The sequence below is a fragment of the Anomaloglossus baeobatrachus genome, chromosome 2 (genome assembly GCF_048569485.1).
Source record: "Anomaloglossus baeobatrachus isolate aAnoBae1 chromosome 2, aAnoBae1.hap1, whole genome shotgun sequence".
In the NCBI taxonomy this organism is placed as follows: Eukaryota; Metazoa; Chordata; class Amphibia; order Anura; family Aromobatidae; genus Anomaloglossus; species Anomaloglossus baeobatrachus.
This window is the reverse complement of record NC_134354.1, coordinates 478156762-478183030: the sequence shown is the minus strand read 5'-3', so window position 1 is coordinate 478183030 and position 26269 is coordinate 478156762. Positions and strand designations below refer to the sequence as shown.

The window sequence follows — 26269 nt, the reverse complement described above, 5'->3', positions numbered from 1 at the left end:
TCTCTCCTCCCAGCCTCCTTCCTCCCAGCCTCCCTCTCCCAGCCTCCCTCAGCATCAGCCTTCCGCTCCCAGTCTCCCCCAGCATCAGCCTCCCCAAGCATCAGCCTCCACCAGCATCAGCCTCTCTCCTTCCAGCCTCCCCCAGCATCAGCCTCTCTCCTTCCAGCCTCCCTCAGCATCAGCCTCCCGTTCCCAGCCTTCCCCAGGATCAGCCTCTCTCCTCCCAGCCTCCTTCCTCCCAGCCTCCCTCAGCATCAGCCTTCCCCTCCCAGTCTCCCCCAGCATCAGCCTCCCCAAGCATCAGCCTCCACCAGCATTAGCCTCTCTCCTTCCAGCCTCCCCCAGCATCAGCCTCCCCAAGCATCAGCCTCCACCAGCATCAGCCTCCCTCGTCCCAGCCTCCCCCTCCCAGCCTCCCCCAGCATCAGCCTCTCTCCTCCCAGCCTTCCCCATGATCAGCCTCTCTGCTCCCAGCCTCCTCCAGCACGCCGTGCTCCTCTGCCGACACTCACACACCCGATCGCATCCACTCACACACACCCGATCGCATCCACTCACACACACCCGATCGCATCCACTCACACACACCCGATCGCATCCACTCACACACACCCGATCGCATCCACTCACACACACCCGATTGCATCCACTCACACACACCCGATCGCATCCACTCACACACACCCGATCGCATCCACTCACACACACCCGATCGCATCCACTCACACACACCCGATCGCATCCACTCACACACACAGACACTGACGATATCGCACATACGCGCTTATACTCACAACATCCGGGGATATCACATGCTTCTGGCCATGTGATCCTCCGGCAGGTCCTGGAAGATCACAACAGCACAGTACCGCCGCCGAGAAGCAAGCGATATCCCAGGATGTTGTGAGTATGTGGATGCGATCTGATGTGTGTGTGAGTGAGTGTGATCTGATTTGTGTGTATGTGTGTGCTGTTATGTGTGTGCTGTTATGTGTGTGCTGTTATATGTGTGCTGTTATGTGTCTGTATTTTCCGCCGCTGCAGGACCTTGATGTGTGGATGCGATGTGATGTGTGTGTGATGTGTGTGTGAGTGTGAGCCGGTGTACACTGGTAACTATGATACATATCGGGTAACCAAGGGACCTTAGTTACCCGATGTTTATAATGGTTACCAGCTTTCACGGCCTCCGTGAAGATCCCAGCATCGCAAGGTTATGTCTGGCGCTGCCGGGATCCTGACGGAGCCGGTGTAGAAGCAAGCGATATCCCAGCATGTTGTGATGTGTGAGGTGTGATGTGTGAGAGTGAGTGTGAGAGTGAGTGTGATCTGATGTGTGTGTGTGTACTCACCTGGGAATCGGAGCTACGTGTCAGTTGGGCCAGAGCGAGCGTGCATTGCGTGAGGGGGCGGGGCCTGCAGAGAGCCGGGGCGAGAGGCCAATCCGTGTGGGGGGGCGGGGCCATGGCGAGCCCAGCGGCCAATCAGCTTTGTGTCACCGTAAGGACACAATTTCGGAGCATGACAGACAGACAGATAGACAGACAGATAGACAGACAGATAGACAGACAGACAGACAGACAGAATAAGGCAATTATATATATAGATATTGCATGCAGCAGCCACCACAGCCTCCCAGACACTGTTCCGAGAGGTGTACTGTATTCCCTCCCTGTAGATATTACATTTTATGAGGGACCACAGGTTCTCTATGGGGTTCAGATCAGGTGAACCAGGGGGCCATGTCATTATTTTTTCATCTTTTAGACCTTTACTGGCCAGCCATGCTGTGGAGTAGTTGGATGCATGTGATGGAACATTGTCCTGCATGAAAATCAGGTTTTTCTTGAACGATACCGACGTCTTCCTGTACCACTGATGAAGAAGTTGTCTTCCAGAAACTGGCAGTAGGTCTGGGAGCTGAGCTTCACTCCATCCTAAACCCAAAAAGGTCCCACAAGTTCATCTTTGATGATAGCAGTCCATACCAGTAGCCCACCTCCACCTTGCTGGCGTCTGAGTCGGAGTGGAGCTCTCTGCCGTTTACTGAACCAGCCTCTAGCCCCTCCATCTGGCCCATCAAGAGTCACTCTCATTTCATCAGTCCATTAAACCTTTGAAAAATCAGTCTTATTAAGATATTTCTTGGCCCAGTCTTGTCGTTTTATCTTATGTTTCTTGTTCAAAGACTTCCTTACCTTGGCCATGTCCCTGAGTATGGCACACCTTGTGCTTTTTGATACTCTAGTAATGTTGCAGCTCTGAAATATGGCCAAACTGATGGCAAATGGCATCTTGGCAGCTTCACGCTTGATTTTCCTCAATTCATGGGCAGTTATTTTGCGCCTTTTTGGCACAACACGCTTCTTGCGACCCTGTTGGCTATTTGCCATGAAACGCTTGATTGTTCGATGATCACACTTCAAAAGTTTGGCAATTTCAAGATTGCTGCATCCCTCTGCAAGTCATCTCACAATTTTGGACTTTTCAGAGCCCGTCTTCTGACCCATTTTTCCAAAGGAAAGGAAGTTGCCTAATAATTAAGCACACCTTATATAGGGTGTTGATGTCATTACAGAGATGAACATCACCTGATTTACTTAATTGGTAGTTGGCTCTCAAGCCTATACAGCTTGCAGTAGGACACCATGTATAAAAATTATCATGTGATCAAAATACTCATTTGCCTAATAATTCTGCACACAGTGTAGAAAAAGTGACCAGACTATTGCAGGTTCAAGTCCCTTTAGGGGACTATTTAATACAGTACAAAGTAGAAAAAAAAAATGTTTTAAAAAATATATCAGTTTAAATCACCCCTGGGACATAATGTCCTTTGTCTAAAGAGAGTAGCTGAAGAAATATCTGTATATAGATGGACAGTAGATCGTAGTCCCGGAAGTGTCAAATTTTCCCATGCCACAGATAAGATTAAGCTCTTGAGTCTTCGTGATGAAGCTTTAGCACTACGTCTTTAGGGAGTTCCTCAGAAGGAGGTCTCCCTACTGCCCTGTGGATCCTTGTTATACGTAAAAGTAAAGGATCTGTTTGAGGGAGAAGTGCTATAGATAAAGACCGCTGTATCTTTCAGAGTGCTAATATCCTTAGGGAGACCTTTTATACAAATATTCCCCCTGCGTGAACTGTTTTCAATATCCTCATATTTAAGCTCAAGGGATTTAATACATTCAGAGTGCTGCACAAGCAGCTAATGCATCTGCTCTGTCATCCATTTTCTTTCCTAAATTACATTTGTTTTGAGCGATATCTTGGAGCTGAATTGTAAAAGACTCCATAATTGAGGCTTGCTCAGACCTAAAAGTCTCTTGTACATTTTTAAGTAAAATTGTTGCTATAGCTGAGTCTGACTGACCTTGCTCCAGAAAAGAGACGCTACTGTTGTCGGCATGTGGCTCTCGAGGTGGGGTGTAAGCTGCTGCCGCCATTACTGAAGTCCCGTTCATGTGTGGTGCCATGAGGAGATCTGGTATAGGACGGCTTGTAGTCATCTTTGGTTCTCCCCGTTTCAGCATTATAACCTCTGTAAAATGTCCTCGTAGATGGCAGAGACAGAAATAAGTTAGGCATAGATAGGAGCTTAGAAAATCTGTTTTAGCCATCCAGCGTGCAGAGCTCAGCTAGACATGTCTTCTGCCACTCGTGTGCCCGGGTACTGAGCATTTTTAACCTTCAGATGATTCACAAAACTATAACATTTGGATGTGAAAACAAAAAATGTAATTGTTTGCGCTAAAATACTGTTTTTGCACCATTTATCATTTACAGAAGGGATAATAGAAAATGGATCCCATAATTTGTCAAGCAATTTTTTCCAAACACATTTACCCAATACAGTATGTGGTCAAAAACTAATGTTTGGTCACATGGCCAGACTTAGAAAGCGAAGAGCACTATTTAGTTTTTGGAAAAACAAATTTGAACACTGTGTTACATTTGCAGAGCCCCTGAGGTGCCAAAATAGCAGGAACACGTACAAGTGACCCCCATTGGGCAAACTAAGCCCCATAATGAATTCATCTATGGGTGTGGTGAGCATTTTTAACCCACAAACTAAATCACAGAATACCATAAAATTGGGCCTTGAAATCGAAAACTTCAGGTTTTTCCAATAAAATTTTACTCTAGCCTCAAAATTTTAATACACACCAAGGGTAATAGGAGAAAATGGACAGGACAATTTGTTATGCACTTTTTACTGAACGTGGCAGTAATCAATATGGGGCTGTACACTATTATTTGAGCACACGGTGGGGATCACGAGAAGGAGCACGACTTGGTATTTAGAATGCAGACTCCGCTTTGAATACATTGTAGCCTCTATTAGCCAAACCCTTGAGGTGCTAGATCAGCCGAAACCCCACAAGTGACGACATAGTGGACACTTCACAGCTTAAGGGAATAATCCAAGGTTGTAGTGAGTATTTTGAACCTCCAGGTGCCTCCACAGAATTTTATAACATTCGAATGTGGAAATATAATATTTTAGAGGTAAAAAATTTTTTTTTTTTTAATTAGCTGCAAGTTTGTTAGTTACACAAAGGTTACAAGGCAAGACTGGATCCCACAATTTATTGCGCAATGTCTCCCGAACAAGGTTGCCAGAAACTGCTATTTGGCCATGTGGCGCCCTGGACAAGCCAGGTCGTCACAGAACAACACCAACACACCCCACACTCCCGGTCAGGGACACCTAAGTCAGACAAAACCCCTTGTTGCCTTCCTCCAGGGGCTGATGTCCACACCAGGGGGTGGGCCAGGCGGTTGGTCCCGCCCACCGAGGAGTTCACAGTCCTGTAGGCGGGAAAAGCAGGCAGATAGAGTTTAGAAGTGAAAGTGAGTTGGAGTTTGGAAGTAGCAGTTGAGCAGATAGAAAGTGGTCCGGGTGTGTGGCCCGGACGGAACAGCAAGGTTGGCAGACGGTGGTGACCGTCTGCAGGAGAGGCCTATTGGAGCTAGCCGTAAGGACCGTGGACGAGCGGTGGCCCGGCGGTACCGGACCGGTACGCAAGGAGAAGCCAGCACCATCCGGCAGGGGCTTACGGACCCCGACAAGGCTAGGAGTCGCCGTGAATTTGTCAAATCCGTTAGCGAAGGGAACCTCCTGGGTTTCCCAGCAGCCAAGTCCCGACAGAAGGCAACAGTCCAACCGAGAGAGGGAAACACAGTCACCGCCAAGGCTAAAGTTCCCAGGGCCAGAGCCTGCGGGCAAAAGGGGCTCCTTCAGTAACCTTCAAGCTGGAGGAGCGTCAGAGCTGAGCAAGAAGGAGCGCTGTTTGGTTTTTGGAGCAAAAATTTTGCTAGAATAGTTTTCAGGCTATAGTTACAAAGCCCTTAAGGTGCCAGAATAGCAGAAAAACCTCAAACGTGACCTAATTGTAAAAATTACACCTCTCAATGATTTCTTCTATGGCTATAGTGACTATCTTGTTACATCCTTGCCATGTTTTTTTTTTTCTGGAAAATTGCAAACATGCTTGTTTAGTGTCCATACATTGTGACCAACTTGTGCTTCTGGTGACAATTGTTAATTAGGCTCTCCCCTCTACAGTTATGTAAAAAATGTGGCTGCTTACTGTTGTTCAGGAACAGTGGGGCTCGCAAGAAGGGGAGCATTTGGAATTGAGAGTGCAGATTTCACTGGATATTACTTGGGGGGGGTCTTTCCAGAGTCTTTGTTTTATCAGTAATGTGGGAACCATATTCTGAGAGCTATAACTTTTTGGAGAACAGGGCTATATGGGACCGATCATTTTTTGATCAGAAATTCACTTCTTGTGTTTTTTTTATATTTTTCTCGCGTGGCTCACCATGCAGTATAAGTGATAAGATAAGCCAATTTATTTTTTGAGTAAGTATGATTATTTCAATACCAGATTTATATCTTTTTGTATGTTTTGATATTTTTGCACACTATAAGCAATATTTTGCAGAAATTAATTTGTTTTTGCATCACCATATTCTAAGAGCTTTAACTTTTTATTTTTGCCAAATCACCCATATTAGGACTTGTTTTTTGCAGGACAGTTTGGCATTTTTATAATTTTTTTTTACATATGACTTTTTGATCGCTTTTTTAAAAAAAAAATGTGTGTGTGAGTATGTGAAAAATTGCCATTTTTGGCGTATTTTATAATACTTTTTTTTAGCGTTAGCCATATGGAATAAATAACATGACCGTGTTATAGATTGGGTCATTATAGACACAACAATACCAATTATTTTTTTATTTTTTTTTTGTTTTAATACAGGATTATTAGTGGTGAAACAGGATTTCATGATTTGTGTGCTCTTTTTGTTTATTTTTTATTTTTACTTTTTTATCTCCTGCAATGCCATTTTGTGACAGTAACATCTGATAGTTTTATAGATTGGGTCATTTCAGACATGCCGATACCAATTATTTTTTATTTTTGTTTTAATACAGGGTTTTTTGTGTTTGTTTGTTTTCGTTTTTTACTTTTTTATCTCCCACGGTGCTATCTTGTAACAGTAACTTCTGACTGGAAGGAAGTTAGAAGTTACGTCACAATGCATCTGTATGAGAGCCAGAACGAGGCTCACATAGAGAAGCATTGAAGAGTGCACTCCATAAAACACTGTCAGAAATATCTGCTGCAAATGCTGAATGAGTGTATATACCTTAATAAAGGCTAGGATCATATGTTCATAAGATGTTTTTGCTCCAATTTTTGAGTCAAAAACTGTTGTAAAGTAATAAAAAAAAGTTAACCTGTTTCTTGTCCTCTCTTTTGTGTCTACTCATTTGTTTATTAAGTTCCCACTATGAGTAGTCCATCAGTTCATCACTCCAGTCTTGTAGCGCCATCTTGTGACCACAACTTCTGACCGATTGGAAGTCAGAAGTTATGTCAGAAGTAGAGATGAGCGAACCGGTCCCGGTTCGGCTCGAGGCGGTTCGCCGAACGGGGGGTCTGGCTCGAGTTCGGCTCGTCGAACGTTCGACGAACCGAACTCGAGCCCATAGGAAACAATGGCAGGCAATCACAAACACAGTAAAACACCTAGAAAACACCCTGAAAGGTGTCCAAAAGGTGACAAACAACTCACAACATAACACAAACACATGGGAAAGTGACAAGGACATATACTCATGTGAAAACAAAACAGCTGGACAAGGAAAAAGAGGGAGACACACAGATATATGAGTATATGCAAAGAAACATCGATTCCATTATTGTGCAACTTGAGCCCTGCTCATTTTAGGCTTCCAATCTGGATAAATTGCCTGAGCTCGCCACGTACGCCTTGAGGATCTTGTCGTGTCCTGCAGCCAGCGTTCTCTCGGAACCTGTCTTCAGTGCTGCTGGGGGTCTGCTGGCAGATAAGCACACGTGTCTGTCCACTGACAATGTGGACCTGGCTCTCAGAGGACTTTTCTTCCCCTGGGTCAGCCAGGGGAGGCGAAAGGCACGCGTATTTTTGAGAGTGCTTCATGCAAAGCATCTTTTTCTTTGTCAAAAGGGGGGCTCAACCGATGCCAGTCAAGTGGGGTGTGTGTGGCCCAGTTAGTGGCAACGAGGGAGACTGTGGTTGGAGTCCCCTCGCTGTGTCTCTAAAAGAACCAAGATGAACAAGTCATGGCTCTCAGAGGACTTTTCTTCCCCTGGGTCAGCCAGGGGACGGGAAAGGCACGCGTATTTTTGAGAGTGCTTCATGCAAAGCATCTTTTTCTTTTTCAAAAGGGGGCTCAACCGATGCCAGTCAAGTGGGGTGTGTGTGGCCCAGTTAGTGGCAACGAGGGAGACTGTGGTTGGAGTCCCCTCGCTGTGTCTCTAAAAGAACCAAGATGAACAAGTCATGGCTCTCAGAGGACTTTTCTTCCCCTGGGTCAGCCAGGGGACGGGAAAGGCACGCGTATTTTTGAGAGTGCTTCATGCAAAGCATCTTTTTCTTTTTCAAAAGGGGGCTCAACCGATGCCAGTCAAGTGGGGTGTGTGTGGCCCAGTTAGTGGCAACGAGGGAGACTGTGGTTGGAGTCCCCTCGCTGTGTCTCTAAAAGAACCAAGATGAACAAGTCATGGCTCTCAGAGGACTTTTCTTCCCCTGGGTCAGCCAGGGGACGGGAAAGGCACGCGTATTTTTGAGAGTGCTTCATGCAAAGCATCTTTTTCTTTTTCAAAAGGGGGCTCAACCGATGCCAGTCAAGTGGGGTGTGTGTGGCCCAGTTAGTGGCAACGAGGGAGACTGTGGTTGGAGTCCCCTCGCTGTGTCTCTAAAAGAACCAAGATGAACAAGTCATGGCTCTCAGAGGACTTTTCTTCCCCTGGGTCAGCCAGGGGACGGGAAAGGCACGCGTATTTTTGAGAGTGCTTCATGAAAAGCATCTTTTTCTTTGTCAAAAGGGGGGGTCAACCGATGCCAGTCAAGTGGGGTGTGTGTGGCCCAGTTAGTGGCAACGAGGGAGACTGTGGTTGGAGTCCCCTCGCTGTGTCTCTAAAAGAACCAAGATGAACAAGTCATGGCTCTCAGAGGACTTTTCTTCCCCTGGGTCAGCCAGGGGACGGGAAAGGCACGCGTATTTTTGAGAGTGCTTCATGCAAAGCATCTTTTTCTTTGTCAAAAGGGGGGGTCAACCGATGCCAGTCAAGTGGGGTGTGTGTGGCCCAGTTAGTGGCAACGAGGGAGACTGTGGTTGGAGTCCCCTCGCTGTGTCTCTAAAAGAACCAAGATGAACAAGTCATGGCTCTCAGAGGACTTTTCTTCCCCTGGGTCAGCCAGGGGACGGGAAAGGCACGCGTATTTTTGAGAGTGCTTCATGCAAAGCATCTTTTTCTTTTTCAAAAGGGGGCTCAACCGATGCCAGTCAAGTGGGGTGTGTGTGGCCCAGTTAGTGGCAACGAGGGAGACTGTGGTTGGAGTCCCCTCGCTGTGTCTCTAAAAGAACCAAGATGAACAAGTCATGGCTCTCAGAGGACTTTTCTTCCCCTGGGTCAGCCAGGGGACGGGAAAGGCACGCGTATTTTTGAGAGTGCTTCATGAAAAGCATCTTTTTCTTTGTCAAAAGGGGGGGTCAACCGATGCCAGTCAAGTGGGGTGTGTGTGGCCCAGTTAGTGGCAACGAGGGAGACTGTGGTTGGAGTCCCCTCGCTGTGTCTCTAAAAGAACCAAGATGAACAAGTCATGGCTCTCAGAGGACTTTTCTTCCCCTGGGTCAGCCAGGGGACGGGAAAGGCACGCGTATTTTTGAGAGTGCTTCATGCAAAGCATCTTTTTCTTTGTCAAAAGGGGGGGTCAACCGATGCCAGTCAAGTGGGGTGTGTGTGGCCCAGTTAGTGGCAACGAGGGAGACTGTGGTTGGAGTCCCCTCGCTGTGTCTCTAAAAGAACCAAGATGAACAAGTCATGGCTCTCAGAGGACTTTTCTTCCCCTGGGTCAGCCAGGGGACGGGAAAGGCACGCGTATTTTTGAGAGTGCTTCATGCAAAGCATCTTTTTCTTTTTCAAAAGGGGGCTCAACCGATGCCAGTCAAGTGGGGTGTGTGTGGCCCAGTTAGTGGCAACGAGGGAGACTGTGGTTGGAGTCCCCTCGCTGTGTCTCTAAAAGAACCAAGATGAACAAGTCATGGCTCTCAGAGGACTTTTCTTCCCCTGGGTCAGCCAGGGGACGGGAAAGGCACGCGTATTTTTGAGAGTGCTTCATGCAAAGCATCTTTTTCTTTTTCAAAAGGGGGCTCAACCGATGCCAGTCAAGTGGGGTGTGTGTGGCCCAGTTAGTGGCAACGAGGGAGACTGTGGTTGGAGTCCCCTCGCTGTGTCTCTAAAAGAACCAAGATGAACAAGTCATGGCTCTCAGAGGACTTTTCTTCCCCTGGGTCAGCCAGGGGACGGGAAAGGCACGCGTATTTTTGAGAGTGCTTCATGAAAAGCATCTTTTTCTTTGTCAAAAGGGGGGGTCAACCGATGCCAGTCAAGTGGGGTGTGTGTGGCCCAGTTAGTGGCAACGAGGGAGACTGTGGTTGGAGTCCCCTCGCTGTGTCTCTAAAAGAACCAAGATGAACAAGTCATGGCTCTCAGAGGACTTTTCTTCCCCTGGGTCAGCCAGGGGACGGGAAAGGCACGCGTATTTTTGAGAGTGCTTCATGCAAAGCATCTTTTTCTTTGTCAAAAGGGGGGGTCAACCGATGCCAGTCAAGTGGGGTGTGTGTGGCCCAGTTAGTGGCAACGAGGGAGACTGTGGTTGGAGTCCCCTCGCTGTGTCTCTAAAAGAACCAAGATGAACAAGTCATGGCTCTCAGAGGACTTTTCTTCCCCTGGGTCAGCCAGGGGACGGGAAAGGCACGCGTATTTTTGAGAGTGCTTCATGCAAAGCATCTTTTTCTTTTTCAAAAGGGGGCTCAACCGATGCCAGTCAAGTGGGGTGTGTGTGGCCCAGTTAGTGGCAACGAGGGAGACTGTGGTTGGAGTCCCCTCGCTGTGTTTTACATGCTTTTAGAAGGGCATGAAATGGCTTGGAGGTTGACTTTCATCATATGCAAACTGTTGGCTACCAAAATGCTGCCTTTCCAACAACTGTGGTTATAGGCAATGAGGAACATACTGATGAAGATGAGACGCAGATACCCGATTGGGATGACAACTTAAATATTCGGTCAGGGCAAGAAGAAACTCGGTCTGAGGGGTAGGGGAGTGCAAACACAACAATTGATGATTAAGTTCTAGATCACACCTACTGTCAACCCACAGTCAGACACTCGAGGAGGTCAACAGAGGCGGTGGAGGAGGATGCAACCGACGTCGAAGTAACCTGGCGCCTTCCTGGACACAGTCGGAGCACTGGTAGCACGTCTACAACTGCATCCTCAGCCACCACTCTGCCTCTGAGCATTATTCGGGGTGGATCAACAGGTCGCATGGCCTCTAAGCCTTGCCTAGCCAGGTCCTTTTTTGACATAGAAAAAGATCGCCCAAATTATGTGATCTGTAAAATTTGTCATGGTTCTCTTAGTAGAGGTCAAAACCTCAGCAGTTTGACAACTTCTTCCATGAATCGTCACATGAATAAATATCATATGGCCCGATGGGAAGCTCACCGTGCTGCAATGCGGCCTAGCGGAGCGAACCATCCACCGCCTGCCCCTTCCAGTGCATCCGCGCGCTCGTCATCTTCTAGGACTGTGGGGACAGCTGTCACACCTGTTTTTCCACCCACAACTTCCACCACTGTAACCGCAACAGGCAGTTTGCTTGGTAGGTCGTCAGTTGGTTTGGAAGGGGAAACAAGTGAGTGTGTACAGCTCTCTCAGACATCGATAGCACCAACTTTGGATGAAGGCAACATCATGTCTCCGCCTGCACTTTCCTCACAAAGCTGCATTTTTCCAGGGACACCCGACTCAACACCGTCTACACACAGCAGCCAGATCTCTGTCCCTCAGATGTGGTCAAATAAAAGGCCACTTCCTGCGACCCATGACAAAGCGAAGAGGTTGACTCTATCCCTCTGTAAGCTGTTGACTACAGAAATGCTGCCTTTCCGCCTAGTGGACACACAGGATTTTAGAGACCTTATGTCTGTCGCTGTGCCCCAGTACCAGATGCCTAGTCGCCACTACTTCTCTAAGAAAGGTGTGCCCGCGCTACACCAGCATGTCGCACACAACATCACCGCTTCCTTGAGAAACTCTGTGTGTGAACGGGTGCATTTCACCACCGATACTTGGACCAGTAAGCATGGACAGGGACGTTACATGTCGCTGACTGGCCACTGGGTAACTATGGTGATAGATGGTGAAGGGTCTGCTGCACAAGTCTTGCCGTCCCCACGACTTGTGTGTCAATCCTCTGTCTGTCCAAGTTCCGCCACTGCTTCTGCATCCTCCACCTCATCTGGGTCCTCCACCTCCGCCCCAAGCCTGCCTGGTCAGGCCACCAGCGTTCTCACTGCGCAGAAGGAATCACGCACCCCTCATTACTATGCTGGTAGCAGAGCGCAACGGCATCAGGCGGTCTTTAGCTTGACATGTCTTTGAAATAGGAGTCACACAGCGACTGAGTTGTGGGCAGCTCTGGAGACTGATTTTGATAAATGGTTGTCTCCACTCAACCTGCAGCCTGGTAAGGCCGTGTGCGACAATGCTGCAAACCTGGGTGCGGCCCTTCGCCTGGGCAAGGTGACACACGTGCCTTGTATGGCTCACGTGTTTAACCTTGTTGTCCAGCAATTTTTAACACACTATCCCGGCCTAGATGGCCTTCTGACCAGGGCACGGAAACTGTCTGCAGTGCTCACTTCCGCCGTTCAACCGCCGCACCTGAGCGACTTGCATCGCTCCAGAAGTCTTTCGGCCTGCCGGTTCATCGCCTGAAATGCGATGTGGCGACACGCTGGAATTCAACTCTCCACATGTTACAGCGACTGTGGCAGCACCGGCGAGCCCTGGTGCAATACGTCATGATGTATAGCCTGGGCCAACGAGATGCAGAAGTGGGGCAGATCACCCTGATGGAGTGATCTCAGATCAAGGACCTATGCACCCTTCTGCACAGTTTCGACATGGCGACGAATATGTTTAGCGCTGACAATGCCATTATCAGCATGACGATTACAGTCATTTACATGCTGGAGCACACGCTAAACACTATTCGTAGTCAGGGGGTGGGACAACAGGAAGGGGAGGAACTACAGGAGGATTCATATGCGCAAGACACAACAACATCACCAAGGTCCAGACGTTCATCATCACCAACGCGGCAGGCATGGGACCATGGGGGACAGGGATCAACAAGGGCGCATGGTAGCAGGTGAGATGTTGAGGAAGGTGCAGGAGGACATGAAGATATGGAGGACGAACTGTCCATGGACATGGAAGACTCAGCAGATGAGGGGGACCTTGGTCAAATTTCAGTTGAAAGAGGTTGGGGGGAGATGACAGAGGAAGAAAGAACGGTTAGCACCTCTATGCCACAAACACAGCGTGGACTTGGTGCGCATGGCTGCGCAAGACACATGAGTGCCTTCTTGTTGCACTACCTCCAACATGACCCTCGTATTGTCAAAATTAGAAGTGATGATGACTACTGGCTTGCCACACTATTAGATCCCCGGGACAAGTCCAAATTTTGTGACATAATTCCACCCATAGAAAGGGACGCACGTATGCAGGAGTATCAGCAGAAGCTGTTACTCGATCTTAGCTCGGCTTTTCCACCAAACAACCGTGCAGGTGAAGGGAGTGATTCTCCCAGTTGTAACTTGACAAACATGGGACGGCCTCGTCATCTTCAACAGTCTACCCGTACCAGTAGGACCGTATCTGGTGCTGGTAACAGCAATTTTATGGAATCTTTTCATAATTTTTTTAGACCCTCCTTTGCAAGGCCACCAGAGACAACAAGTCTGACACATAGTCAACGGATGGAGAGGATGATACAGGAGTATCTCCAAATGAACATCGATGCAATGACTTTGCAAATGGAGCCTTGCTCCTTTTGTGCTTCAAATCTAGAAAAATGTCAAGAGCTCTCCAGTTACGCCTCGAAGATTTTGTCGTGTCCAGCTGCCAGCGTTGTCTCTGAACGTGTCTTCTTCAGTGCTGCTGGGTGTGTGCTGACAGATAAGCGCACGCGTCTGTCCAGTGACAATGTGGACACACTGACGTTCATCAAAATGAACAAGTCATGGATCCAGAAGGAATTTACTACCCCTGTGTCATCCTGGGGAGAGTAAATGCTTGTGGATTTGGAATGTGCTTGATGCAAATCAAAACATCCTGTTTGCAACTAGGGCACAAGTGCTGCCACTGATAAGGTGTCTGTGTGGGGCCCAATTTTTGGAAAAAAAGGGAGACTCCGCTTGGAGTAACCCTTGCTTGCTGTGTTTTTTAAAAATGATACAAGATGAACAGATCTGAAGGCAAGATGAAGCCAACATCATGTCTCCGCCTGCACTTTTCTCACAAACCTGCATTTTTCCAGGGACACCCTACTCAACACCGTCTACAGACAGCAGCCAGATCTCTGTCCCTCAGATGTGGTCAAATAAAAGGCCACTTACTGCGACCCATGACAAAGCTAAGTGGTTGACTCTATCCCTCTGTAAGCTGTTGGCTACCGAAATGCTGCCTTTACGCGTAGTGGACACACAGGATTTTACAGACCTTATGTCTGTCGCTGTGCCCCAGTACCAGATGCCCAATCACCACTGCTTCTCCAAGAAAAGCATGCCCGCGCTACACCGGCATGTCGCACACAACATCACCACTTCCTTGAGAAAATCTGTGTGCGACAGGGTGCATTTCAACACAGATACTTGGACCAGTAAGCATAGACAGGGTCATTACATGTCACTGACTGGGCACTGGCAAACTATGGTGAGAGATGGAGAAGGGTCTGCTGTACAAGTCTTGCCGTCCCCACGAGTTGTTTCAATCCTTGTTCTGTATGTAGAAGTTAATACACTGCTTCTGCCTCTTCAACCTCGTGTGGGTCCTCTACCTTTGCGCAAACCCTGTGTGGTCAGGCCACCCTTCCTTGCAACTGCGCACAAGGACTACCACACACCTCCTTACTATGCTGGCAGCAGAGCTCAATGCCATCAGGCGGTCAAAGTTTTACTTTGAAATGTATGGGAAATGTGAGTCACACCGCTATTACAGAGAATAGTAGTCAGGCAGGGTCAAAACATTAATTGAGGAACAGGAACAGAATGGGACGGCCAGGACTTAATCAGAAAACAAGCAGAGGTGAAATGCGTATCGGCCAACAAGGTACATAAACAGCAAGCAGGAAAAGTAGTCAGGTAACAAGCACACAAAATCATAAAACTGAACTGGGGGTAAAATTAACCAGAGGTTCATAGCTATGTCTGGCAGTGGTCTGCAGACAGGATGGGCATAAAAAAGGGTGTGGTGTCTTCCCATTGGTTGTAGCTGAATGATGGTATTTCATCTGTGAGATACCCACCAGCTACATTCAGCCAGAGATTCTGCATCTGTCAAGGTAATGCAGCCCAGTGGGTGAGCATAACCTGCGTCCACCTGCGCCGCTGGCATCGACTACTCTCCCATCATCAGCACTATTCATGAAAGGAACACGTTGTCACCTGGCGACCGGAGTACAAATTGACGGAGCGGACTCCGTTGGTGACTTAACAGCCGTGTGCGGCAATGATGCAAACCTGGCTGCGGGCCATCCTCAGGGCAATGTGACACACGTGCCTTTTATGGCTCACGTGTTGATCCGAATTCTCCAGCAATTTTTAAAACACCATCACGGCCTACATGGCCTTGTGCAGCGGGCACGCTCGCTATGTGCTCACTTCCATCGTGCGCACACAGCAGCTCAACAACTTTCATCACTCCGGAAGTCTTAGGGTCTGGCAGTTAAACGCCGGAAATGCGATGTTCCGACACGCAGGAATTGGAATCTGCACATGTTGCAGCGTGTGTGGCAGCACCGCAGAGCCCTGCTGAAATACGGTAAGACATATAGCCTGGGATAAGTTGATCCAGAGGTGGTGCAGATCACGCTGCTGGAGTGGTGTCAGATCAAGGACCTATGCACCCTGCTACACAGTTTTGAAATGTCGACGAAGATGTTTAGCACTGGCAATGTCATTCTCAGCGTGACAATTCTGGTCATCTACATGATGGAGCACACTGTAATTATTATTCGGAGTCAGGTGTTGGGACAAGAGGAAGGGGAGGAAGTACAGGAGGAGTCATATGCGGAAGGGATAACAAGATCTACGAGGTCCAGATGGTCAGCGGCACCTATGCGGCAGTCATGGTGAGGGAGAGGGATTAACAAGGGCGCATAGTATCAGCAAAAAGTGTTGATGAAAGTGCAGGAGCCCATGAAGAAATGGAGGACGAACTGGCGATGGGCATGGAAGACTCAGCAGATGAGTGAGAGCTTGCTCACATTTCGGTTGTGCGAGGTTGTGGGTAGAGGGCAGAGGAAGGATGCACGATTCTCACCTCTCTGCCACCAACACACCAAGGACTTGGTCCTCCTGGATGCACAAGACACATGAGCGCCTTCTTGCTGCACTACCTACATGACCCTCGGATTGTATGAATTTGAAGTAATCCTGAATACTGGGTTGCCACACTGTTAGATCCCCGGTACAAGACAAAATTTGGCGAACTAATTCCTGCCATAGAAATAGACGCACGTATACAGGAGTATCTGCAGAATGTGGTACGCAATCTTAGATCTACTTTTCCACTAAACACCAGTGCTGCACAGAGTGAATCTCAACACTTTGTCATGGATAGGAGGAAATGGTCTTTTACTTGTCCACATCGGAGGGACCGAGGGATGGCTGCTGTGCTGAGATGGCGTTGAGTACGGTGTCCCTGCACAGTTGCACTTTTGGTCATATCCCAAAATGAGTTGAAAAAGGACAGATGCTGTTGGAAAGGGGAACAGGTGTGTTGGAAAGGGGAAAAAAATTTTGGTCCGTGGATTTGGTGGTTAAACAACTGTAACATTTGCTGAAGAAACAACATCTGTTACAGTGGGACTGGCAGATTTGGATAAAGTGGTATATAATCTGTGACCGCTATATAACAAAAATTAATAAGAAAAGAAAGAGAAAGGTATATATCACCTTCAGCAGTCAGTGTCCACCGTGCTCCCAGTTGGAAAAGGAGAGGTTGGCAACTTGAAGGTTTGGTGGAGGATACAGAGCTGTGTGGCTATGAAACTAATAGTAGCCTGAACCGAGTTAGACGCCATTCGGATCTGGAGACTGTGAGCCCTGTTAGCGTCACAGGGTCCACATGCCCACCCAGCCCAGGAACTCCCTGTTAACAACACAGGGGCCATTGAGTACGCTGACCGTGTGCGTAGGGGCCACACCTGTGGACAGCAGGCGCATCAGCAGCAGCAGGCCTGTTAATGCCACTGGGCTGCACAAGCAGGACTGTTAGGACAGGAGCTGGTCTTAACCGTTCTGCGTTACCAACTGTGGTGGTGGCCTGCATCCACCACCCTATCCCTGCCTACCTCTGGCCTAAAGCCGCAATGGGTTCAACACATGGAGGTGTGCTCTTTCGGAGCATAATAGAAGACTGCGCACCTCCTTGTTGGCTCCAGCCCCTTTTATAACCTGGGTCCGCCCCAAACCAGGGTGAACCACAATGCACCTCCTGGAGACAAAAGCAGAGTGACACGTCATGAGTGGCATAACTAGCGTCCTATTTGGAAACGCAACTTCAATGATGACCTCATGGCTGCCATGACCCAAACACCTCACCAGTCATCGTCTGACCATCAATAATGCGGTGACAAGTCATAGGTGTGGGCCTCTGCAAGCCATTTGGGAGGACACCTGATGCCCTGTGGTCTATATGGGACCCCCACATCAGGGCCAGGGCCAAAGAGTTCATTACCGGACCTAGTCTCTGATGCAGGAAGTGCCTGAGCATGCTCAGTAGCATGAAATACAGTCTCTGAAAAAAGACTATCAGCTTTAGCATGGTGTCTAGGCACAAAACAGGACTTAGACCCGGCACAGAATGCAAGCACCTGTGCAAAGAGGCTTTTCACACTTAGTGTGGGAGCATGCGCTGTATCCCGAAATGAAGACTTAGCGTCAGGAATGGCACAGTCAGGCTGAGCATACTCACTAGGCGAAACACTGTAATTATGCTGCAGCTGGGGTACATCGGCACACGCATGCGCACTAGCTGCCTCTCCACACTTAGACGTGGAGGGGAAATTTGTCTTGGAGATGCTGTCTATGAACAGAAGGAAAAGCTAAAGGAAGCCTGACTTTCTATCCCTCCGAATTATGAAATGCAGCAATGAATTCCATGAGTTTGCTATAACATTAGCGTAGCTAAATGTGCATGAGGGTGTGATGTAGAGGTGCTAGAAATAGCTTGTCACCAGTGGGGCACTAATGGAATACAACAGCCAGTTCTATGATGCCACAAAATGGCAGTATTTTGTGCTATCATTATAGCTTATTAAAAACAGAGCACGAGGTTGTCATGCAGAGGTGCTGCACATAGATTTGCAGTAGTGTGAATAGACAAAAGTACAATAGCCACGTTTAGGATACAACTAGGTACAGTGAGTGTTTGCTAGTATAATGGCTGAGTTTAAAAAAGTTTGAGTGTGCAATGCAGGCAGATGTCCTGCAAATATCGTTCCAATACTGTGAATTGACAAAAGTACAATAGCCACGTTTAGGATACAACTAGGTACAGTGAGTGTTTGCTAGTATAATGGCTGAGTTTAAAAAAGTTTGAGTGTGCAATGCAGGCAGACGTGCTGCAAATAACGTTCCAATACTGTGAATAGACAAAAGTACAATAGCCACGTTTAGGATACAACTAGGTACACTGAGTGTTTGCTACTATAAATGGCTGAGTTTAAAAAAGTTTGAGTGTGCAATGCAGGCAGACGTGCTGCAAATAACGTTCCAATACTGTGAATTGACAAAAGTACAATAGCCACGTTTAGGATACAACTAGGTACAGTGAGTGTTTGCTAGTATAATGGCTGAGTTTAAAAAAGTTTGAGTGTGCAATGCAGGCAGACGTGCTGCAAATAACGTTCCAATACTGTGAATTGACAAAAGTACAATAGCCACGTTTAGGATACAACTAGGTACAGTGAGTGTTTGCTAGTATAATGGCTGAGTTTAAAAAAGTTTGAGTGTGCAATGCAGGCAGACGTGCTGCAAATAACGTTCCAATACTGTGAATTGACAAAAGTACAATAGCCACGTTTAGGATACAACTAGGTACAGTGAGTGTTTGCTAGTATAATGGCTGAGTTTAAAAAAGTTTGAGTGTGCAATGCAGGCAGACGTGCTGCAAATAACGTTCCAATACTGTGAATTGACAAAAGTACAATAGCCACGTTTAGGATACAACTAGGTACAGTGAGTGTTTGCTAGTATAATGGCTGAGTTTAAAAAAGTTAGAGTGTGCAATGCAGGCAGACGTGCTGCAAATAACGTTCCAATACTGTGAATAGACAAAAGTACAATAGCCACGTTTAGGATACAACTAGGTACACTGAGTGTTTGCTACTATAAATGGCTGAGTTTAAAAAAGTTTGAGTGTGCAATGCAGGCAGACGTGCTGCAAATAACGTTCCAATACTGTGAATTGACAAAAGTACAATAGCCACGTTTAGGATACAACTAGGTACACTGAGTGTTTGCTACTATAAATGGCTGAGTTTAAAAAAGTTTGAGTGTGCAATGCAGGCAGACGTGCTGCAAATAACGTTCCAATACTGTGAATTGACAAAAGTACAATAGCCACGTTTAGGATACAACTAGGTACACTGAGTGTTTGCTAGTATAATGGCTGAGTTTAAAAAAGTTAGAGTGTGCAATGCAGGCAGACGTGCTGCAAATATCGTTCCAATACTGTGAATAGACAAAAGTACAATAGCCACGTTTAGGATACAACTAGGTACACTGAGTGTTTGCTACTATAAATGGCTGAGTTTAAAAAAGTTTGAGTGTGCAATGCAGGCAGACGTGCTGCAAATAACGTTCCAATACTGTGAATTGACAAAAGTACAATAGCCACGTTTAGGATACAACTAGGTACACTGAGTGTTTGCTACTATAAATGGCTGAGTTTAAAAAAGTTAGAGTGTGCAATGCAGGCAGACGTGCTGCAAATATCGTTCCAATACTGTGAATAGACAAAAGTACAATAGCCACGTTTAGGATACAACTAGGTACACTGAGTGTTTGCTAGTATAATGGCTTAGTAACAATGAGTTGTAGTGTGCAATGCAGGCAGACGTGCTCTGCAAATGTCTTTGCACTAGTGGGACTATAGCAAAGTCCAATAGCCACGTTTAGGATGCCACTAGGTACACTGAGTGTTTGCTAGTAAAATTGCTTAGTTTAAAAAAGTTGGAGTGTGCAATGCAGGCAGATGTGCTCTGCTAATATCTTTGCACTAGTGGGACTATAGCAAAGTCCAATAGCCACGTATAGGATGCCACTAGGTACACTGAGTGTTTGCTAGTATAATGGCTTAGTTAAAATGAGTTTGAGTGTGCAATGCAGGCAGACGCGCTATGCAAATGTCTTTGCACTAGTGGGACTATAGCAAAGTCCAATAGCCACGTATAGGATGCCACTAGGTACACTGAGTGTTTGCTAGTATAATGGCTTGGTTTTAATGAGTTGGAGTGTGCAATGCAGGCAGACGCGCTCTGCAAATGTCTTTGCACTAGTGGGACTATAGCAAAGTCCAATAGCCACGTATAGGATGCCACTAGGTACACTGAGTGTTTGCTAGTATAATGGCTTGGTTAGAATGAGTTGTAGTGTGCAATGCAGGCAGATGTGCTCTGCTAATGTCTTTGCACTAGTGGGACTATAGCAAAGTCCAATAGCCACGTATAGGATGCCACTAGGTACACTGAGTGTTTGCTAGTATAATGGCTTAGTTAAAATGAGTTTGAGTGTGCAATGCAGGCAGACGCGCTATGCAAATGTCTTTGCACTAGTGGGACTATAGCAAAGTCCAATAGCCACGTATAGGATGCCACTAGGTACACTGAGTGTTTGCTAGTATAATGGCTTGGTTAGAATGAGTTGTAGTGTGCAATGCAGGCAGATGTGCTCTGCTAATGTCTTTGCACTAGTGGGACTATAGCAAAGTCCAATAGCCACGTATAGGATGCCACTAGGTACACTGAGTGTTTGCTAGTATAATGGCTTAGTTAAAATGAGTTTGAGTGTGCAATGCCGGCAGACGCGCTATGCAAATGTCTTTGCACTAGTGGGACTATAGCAAAGTCCAATAGCCACGTATAGGATGCCACTAGGTACACTGAGTGTTTGCTAGTATAATGGCTTGGTTTTAATGAGTTGGAGTGTGCAATGCAGGCAGACGCGCTCTGCAAATGTCTTTGCACTAGTGGGACTATAGCAAAGTCCAATAGCCACGTATAGGATGCCACTAGGTACACTGAGTGTTTGCTAGTATAATGGCTTGGTTAGAATGAGTTGTAGTGTGCAATGCAGGCAGACGCGCTCTGCAAATGTCTTTGCACTAGTGGGACTATAGCAAAGTCCAATAGCCACGTATAGGATGCCACTAGGTACACTGAGTGTTTGCTAGTATAATGGCTTGGTTAGAATGAGTTGTAGTGTGCAATGCAGGCAGACGCGCTCTGCAAATGTCTTTGCACTAGTGGGACTATAGCAAAGTCCAATAGCCACGTATAGGATGCCACTAGGTACACTGAGTGTTTGCTAGTATAATGGCTTAGTTATCAGTTGGAGTGTGCAGAGGACAAGAGGGTACAGTGGCAGGATTGTGGTGCTCTGGGTAGAGGAATGGAAGCCTGCCTTTCTATTCCCTCCTAATGGTGAAATGCAGGTAGGAAATCCCTGACCTGGGCTACACAGACGCTGTTGCTGTTTGCAGGACCTGTCACCTATGGCTCTCTGACCCTGCCGGTTGGAGCCCTTAAAAGGACTGCTATAAAGTGCTCTCCCTAAGCTGTCTAACGCTGTGTATGCAGCGCATACAGCTGTATCGGCTATAGGACTCAGGAAGACGGAGCTGCGACAGTGATGTCTGACACCAAAGACGCAGAAGGCAGATAATGGCGTCCGTGAAGAAAATGTCCGGTTTTATAATGCAGGGACATGTGACATGCAGATCCTATCACACATGCCGTTGCTTCTCTGGCTCAAAGTCCACTTAGCTGTGTGTGTGTCTGGGATTGGCTGACATGCTGGCCCGCCCCACAAGACGCGCGCGCTTAGGGAAGGAAGACAAGAAAAAAAAAAAAAAAAAATGGCGATCGCCATTATAGAAACAGCAGTGATCTGAAGGCGCTGTTCACGCACACTATACACTGAAATGTGATAATAGTTTGATTCACAGAGTGACTTACACTATTACAGCAGAAACCAAGCTATGATTTAGCTGTTTTTTGGCTGCTAGAACCGTTCTCGAACGTTTCTAGAACTACCGAGCTTTTGCAAAAAGCTCGAGTTCTAGTTCGATCTAGAACATGCCCCAAAATCACTCGAGCCGCGAACTGGAGAACCACGAACCACGAACCGCGCTCAACTCTAGTCAGAAGCTCTCAATGCAAGTGATATCACGCTGGTTTCTCAACACTGGGGATTCTGTCAATGAGCATCATTAGTACGCTCTGCTTGGTGTTGCCGGCTCATTACTACTAACCTGAGGCGGCAACAAAGAGTGTGCTGTCATTGTGCGCATCGCAGAATGACAGTACGCAGTGGCAGAGTAAGGATGAAGCCAACCTATGAAACGAGAGTGACTCATGACTAGTAATGAGGGAATAGTTCAGGATATTCGTACCGAATACCTAGTACTAGTAATTGGACCAGATTGCTGGATATCTACCCTATTCTAGTACAATTCCAGTATTCGTCACGAATAATGAACCTAAATGGGAAATGTTCAAGAACAATCCTCGGGGTCCCCATTGACATGCATTATATTTGTTATTCGTGATGAATAATAGAATAGTACTAGGTATTTGGTACGAATATCCCGAACCCGAATAATTTAGTATTCACTCTTGACGCTTTATTTCAGGGAGGGGGCAGAGGCTGCAGAGCATGCACTGGGATTCTCAAACAAATCGTTATGAGACAGGAAGTAGGGGGGAAATAACAACAGTTAGGTAGTGTAGTTAGAGAAGGATAGGGAATTTTTCAGCCATATTACAAATCAGTTTAGATTACGGAAATAATTTGGATTTGGAAAATTTCTTCAGCCTTCTGACCATCCCTTTAACACTAGAAGTCCCAGAAATGTCGAGCTCCATAGGGTTTCAATGGTAGAAATGTTAAATGACCCCTCTCTGGGACTTCTAGTGTTAAGACTATGTGTACATGGAATCTTTTTGCTGAGTTTTCGAAACAGTAACAGAGTAGAAAGCTTTTGATTGGTTTTGAAATTTAAAGAGTTTTCATTCAGTTTCTGCTCCAAAAACTATTTTCAAAAAATATTGTGTTAGAATATCCTTACTCTGTATATTATGCCTCTTATTGATATGTTTTTTATGCTTAAGGTAATTAAAACTTGTCTTTTGCCTGTTTACGTCAGTGACCTGTGGAAAATAGGCAAAGGTCTGATGAAGGATTGCTGCAATGACGTACATTATCACTCCCGCCTCGACTACTGCAACCTCCTGCTCTCTGGCCTCCCTTCCAACACTCTTGCACCCCTCCAATCTATCCTAAACTCTGCAGCCCGCTTAATCCACCTCTCCCCTCGCTACTCCCCAGCCTCGCCACTCTGCCAATCCCTTCACTGGCTTCCCATCGCCCAACGACTCCAGTTCAAAACATTAACCATGACATACAAAGCCATGCACAACCTGTCTCCTCCCTACATCTGTGACCTAGTCTCCCAGTACCTACCTGCACGCAACCTTAGATCCTCACAAGATCTCCTTCTCTGCTCCTCTCTTATTTCCTCTTCCCACAATCGTGTACAAGATTTCTCCCGTGCATCCCCCATACTCTGGAACGCTCTACCTCAGCACATCAGACTCTCCACTACCGTGGAAAGCTTCAAGAGGAACCTCAAGACCCACCTCTTCCAACAAGCCTACAACCTACAATAGCCCTCAGCCCAGTAGACCACTGCGCAACCAGCTCTGTCCTCACCTATTGTACCATCACCCATTCCCTGTAGACTGTGAGCCCTCGCGGGCAGGGTCCTCTCTCCTCCTATACCAGTCTGTCTTGTACTGTTAATGATTGTTGTACGTATACCCTCTTTCACTTGTAAAGCGCCATGGAATAAATGGCGCTATAATAATAAATAATAATAATAATAATAATTAAATAATTGCTGGCACTGTTATGGATATAAGGGCATTTTGTGTGTGTTCAAAATACACAGCGCATCTTTCACCTCGGTTACCCAGCACTTGGGTTTATCCTGGTTGTAGTCATGGCTGCCAGTCACAAGGATATTATAATCCCTGTGGATCTGATCCAGGTGTTACTTGGCAGCAGTCCCCTACCTATCTATAAATAACCTGAGAGGCTCCTCGTAGAATACATGTCATGGCACTACTTGTGTTGCAGGTGCAGGGCTGGCACAAAGCAATAATTGAAAGCTAAATCCGTAAAAAATGATGCAACATCCTTAGAAAAGATTTCATAAGAACTAGGATATACAGTTAGGCCCAGAAATATTTGGTCAGTGACCAAATCTTCGCGATTTGCAATCCACTACTTTTTATTTAAATTGAAACAAATGAGATGCAACTAAAATGTAAAATTTTAGATTTAATTAAAGGATTTGAACAAATATATACTGTGAAATGTTTAAGAATGTCAACCATTTTTCTAACAAGCAGAATATTCTTCTTCTTTGCCTCCAGGGTTACTTTTGCAGTATATTTTGGGTCATCTGTACTGTGAAGCACCGTCCATTAACCTTGCTGCATTTGGTTGAATCTGAGCAAAAAATACTGTATAGCCCTGTACACTTCAGAATTCATCAGCTTGTGTCTCCAGTCACATCATCAATAAACACTAGTGACCCAGTGCAATTGGAAGCCATGCATGTACATGCCATGCACTGCCTCCACCATGTTTTAGTGGGTCATGATCTTGAGTTGTGATGGGCTGACCTGGACTGTAAAAGTTATTCTTACACCACTATACAGCGTGTGTGATTACAACCAATCACAGACACTGCCACAATGGGTGGGGGTGAGGTCTGACTACACCCAGTCACAGACACCAGAACTGACGGTGGGCGGGGAAGCAGTGAGTATGTATAAGAGTTCATGAGCAGACCCAAAAACAATATGGCAGCCACACGGGAGACTCTGTAAGTATTCTCCTGCTTTGCAGCCCCCTAGCCATTTCTACCAACATTTCACAGCACAATGTTAGGGTCCCCATTGACTTATAACTTATAACTAACTCTTACTCATAAAGCGCTACACAGTTCTTCACCACTCTACATCTCCTCCCTCATCTCTTTCTACCACCTTACTCCTAGTCTCTGTTCTGCTATTGATCTAAGATCCTTCAAAATGCTAATGATCCTCCAAAATCTCTCGTGATGCACCAGTTCTCTGAAATGCACTACGATGGACAATCAGGTTAATTGTCAGTGTGCCCCCCCCACGTCAGTAGCAGCCGGGCTGCTCGGATCCGGATCCGCAGTGGATCGAGGGGTCTCCGGATCCGGGGGTCGCGTGGACACTGAAATAAAAAGGGCATATATGTACGGGGATTGCTGTGGATACTTCGTGATGCCACCCACAGTGTGTGGTAAGATGTAGTACCACCACTGCTGTTGGAGAGCACCCGGGGGCGATGGGATGGCAGCTGGATGTTAACCCCTTCGTGGGTAGGGGTGGATGCCCCGAGGCTCAGTGTCCAGAACACGGGGGAATGATGTAGGCCGGAGGTGGCCCGCCAGGCCAGATCGGGAAATGTTGGTGTACTCACTGTTGAATAATTGCACACGAGTCTGTTGATAAACCAAGGTGTCAGTGGCCGGCTGCTGCATCGGGGTTTACTCGGGTCCAACACCCGGCTGGTGTACCGATGTCCCTTCCTCCAGCACTCTGTAACTTTCTCAATTCTGGACAACCCTGTATAGAACGGGGAAGTCCGCTCCCGGTATGTTCTGGTTGGGAGAGGTGCCCGCGAAAGCTGACCCTTGGGATCTCAGTGGGTGTTTGCGGATACCCTATCCCCCGTGGTGGGCTGCCGTTTCGCTCTATCTGGGCTAACACTTTGGAACAACGTCTGGAACTTTTCTCCTCGCCTGGTCAATTAGAGAAGGGGCTTGCAACCATCTTCTAACTAGGGTCCAGGTACCCCGCCTGTGCACGGTTTCTGGACCGGTCCTCCGCTGTCGGTACCGGTGGGCTCCAACCCTGTCCCGGTCCACTCTGGATTTCCCGCGACCGGACTCCCGTCGCCTTTGGGCACGGTCCACTGCTTGCCACCTAGCCAGCAGACCAGTGCCAATACCCTGGCTACCCTCCAGTAGGCACAGCCTTGACCTCCAACTTTGAACTCCAACTATAAACTGACTGGTTCCCTCCCCCGGATCCTCAAGACCCCTAGGTGGGCGCTCCCAATCCGCCTAGTCCTGCCCACTGGTGTGTCCTTCCTACCCTGAGGGGGGTGGCTAGGATTTTGTGACAGATGGTACCTGATGTGGGATGGTGTTGTGGGGTGAATTGTTCCTCTGTGACCACCTGGCAGCGCCAGGGCGTCACATCAGTGACACTCCTACCCCACACAATTGATGCACTCAATAGCA

General features: G+C 47.2%; 1 protein-coding gene across 2 annotated transcripts in view; it reads left to right on the top strand.

Moving 5' to 3' along the window:
* The window catches only part of CRACDL (CRACD like), a 221705-nt gene that overhangs the window by 93632 nt on the left and 101804 nt on the right, over nucleotides 1-26269 (top strand). The window lies entirely within an intron of this gene.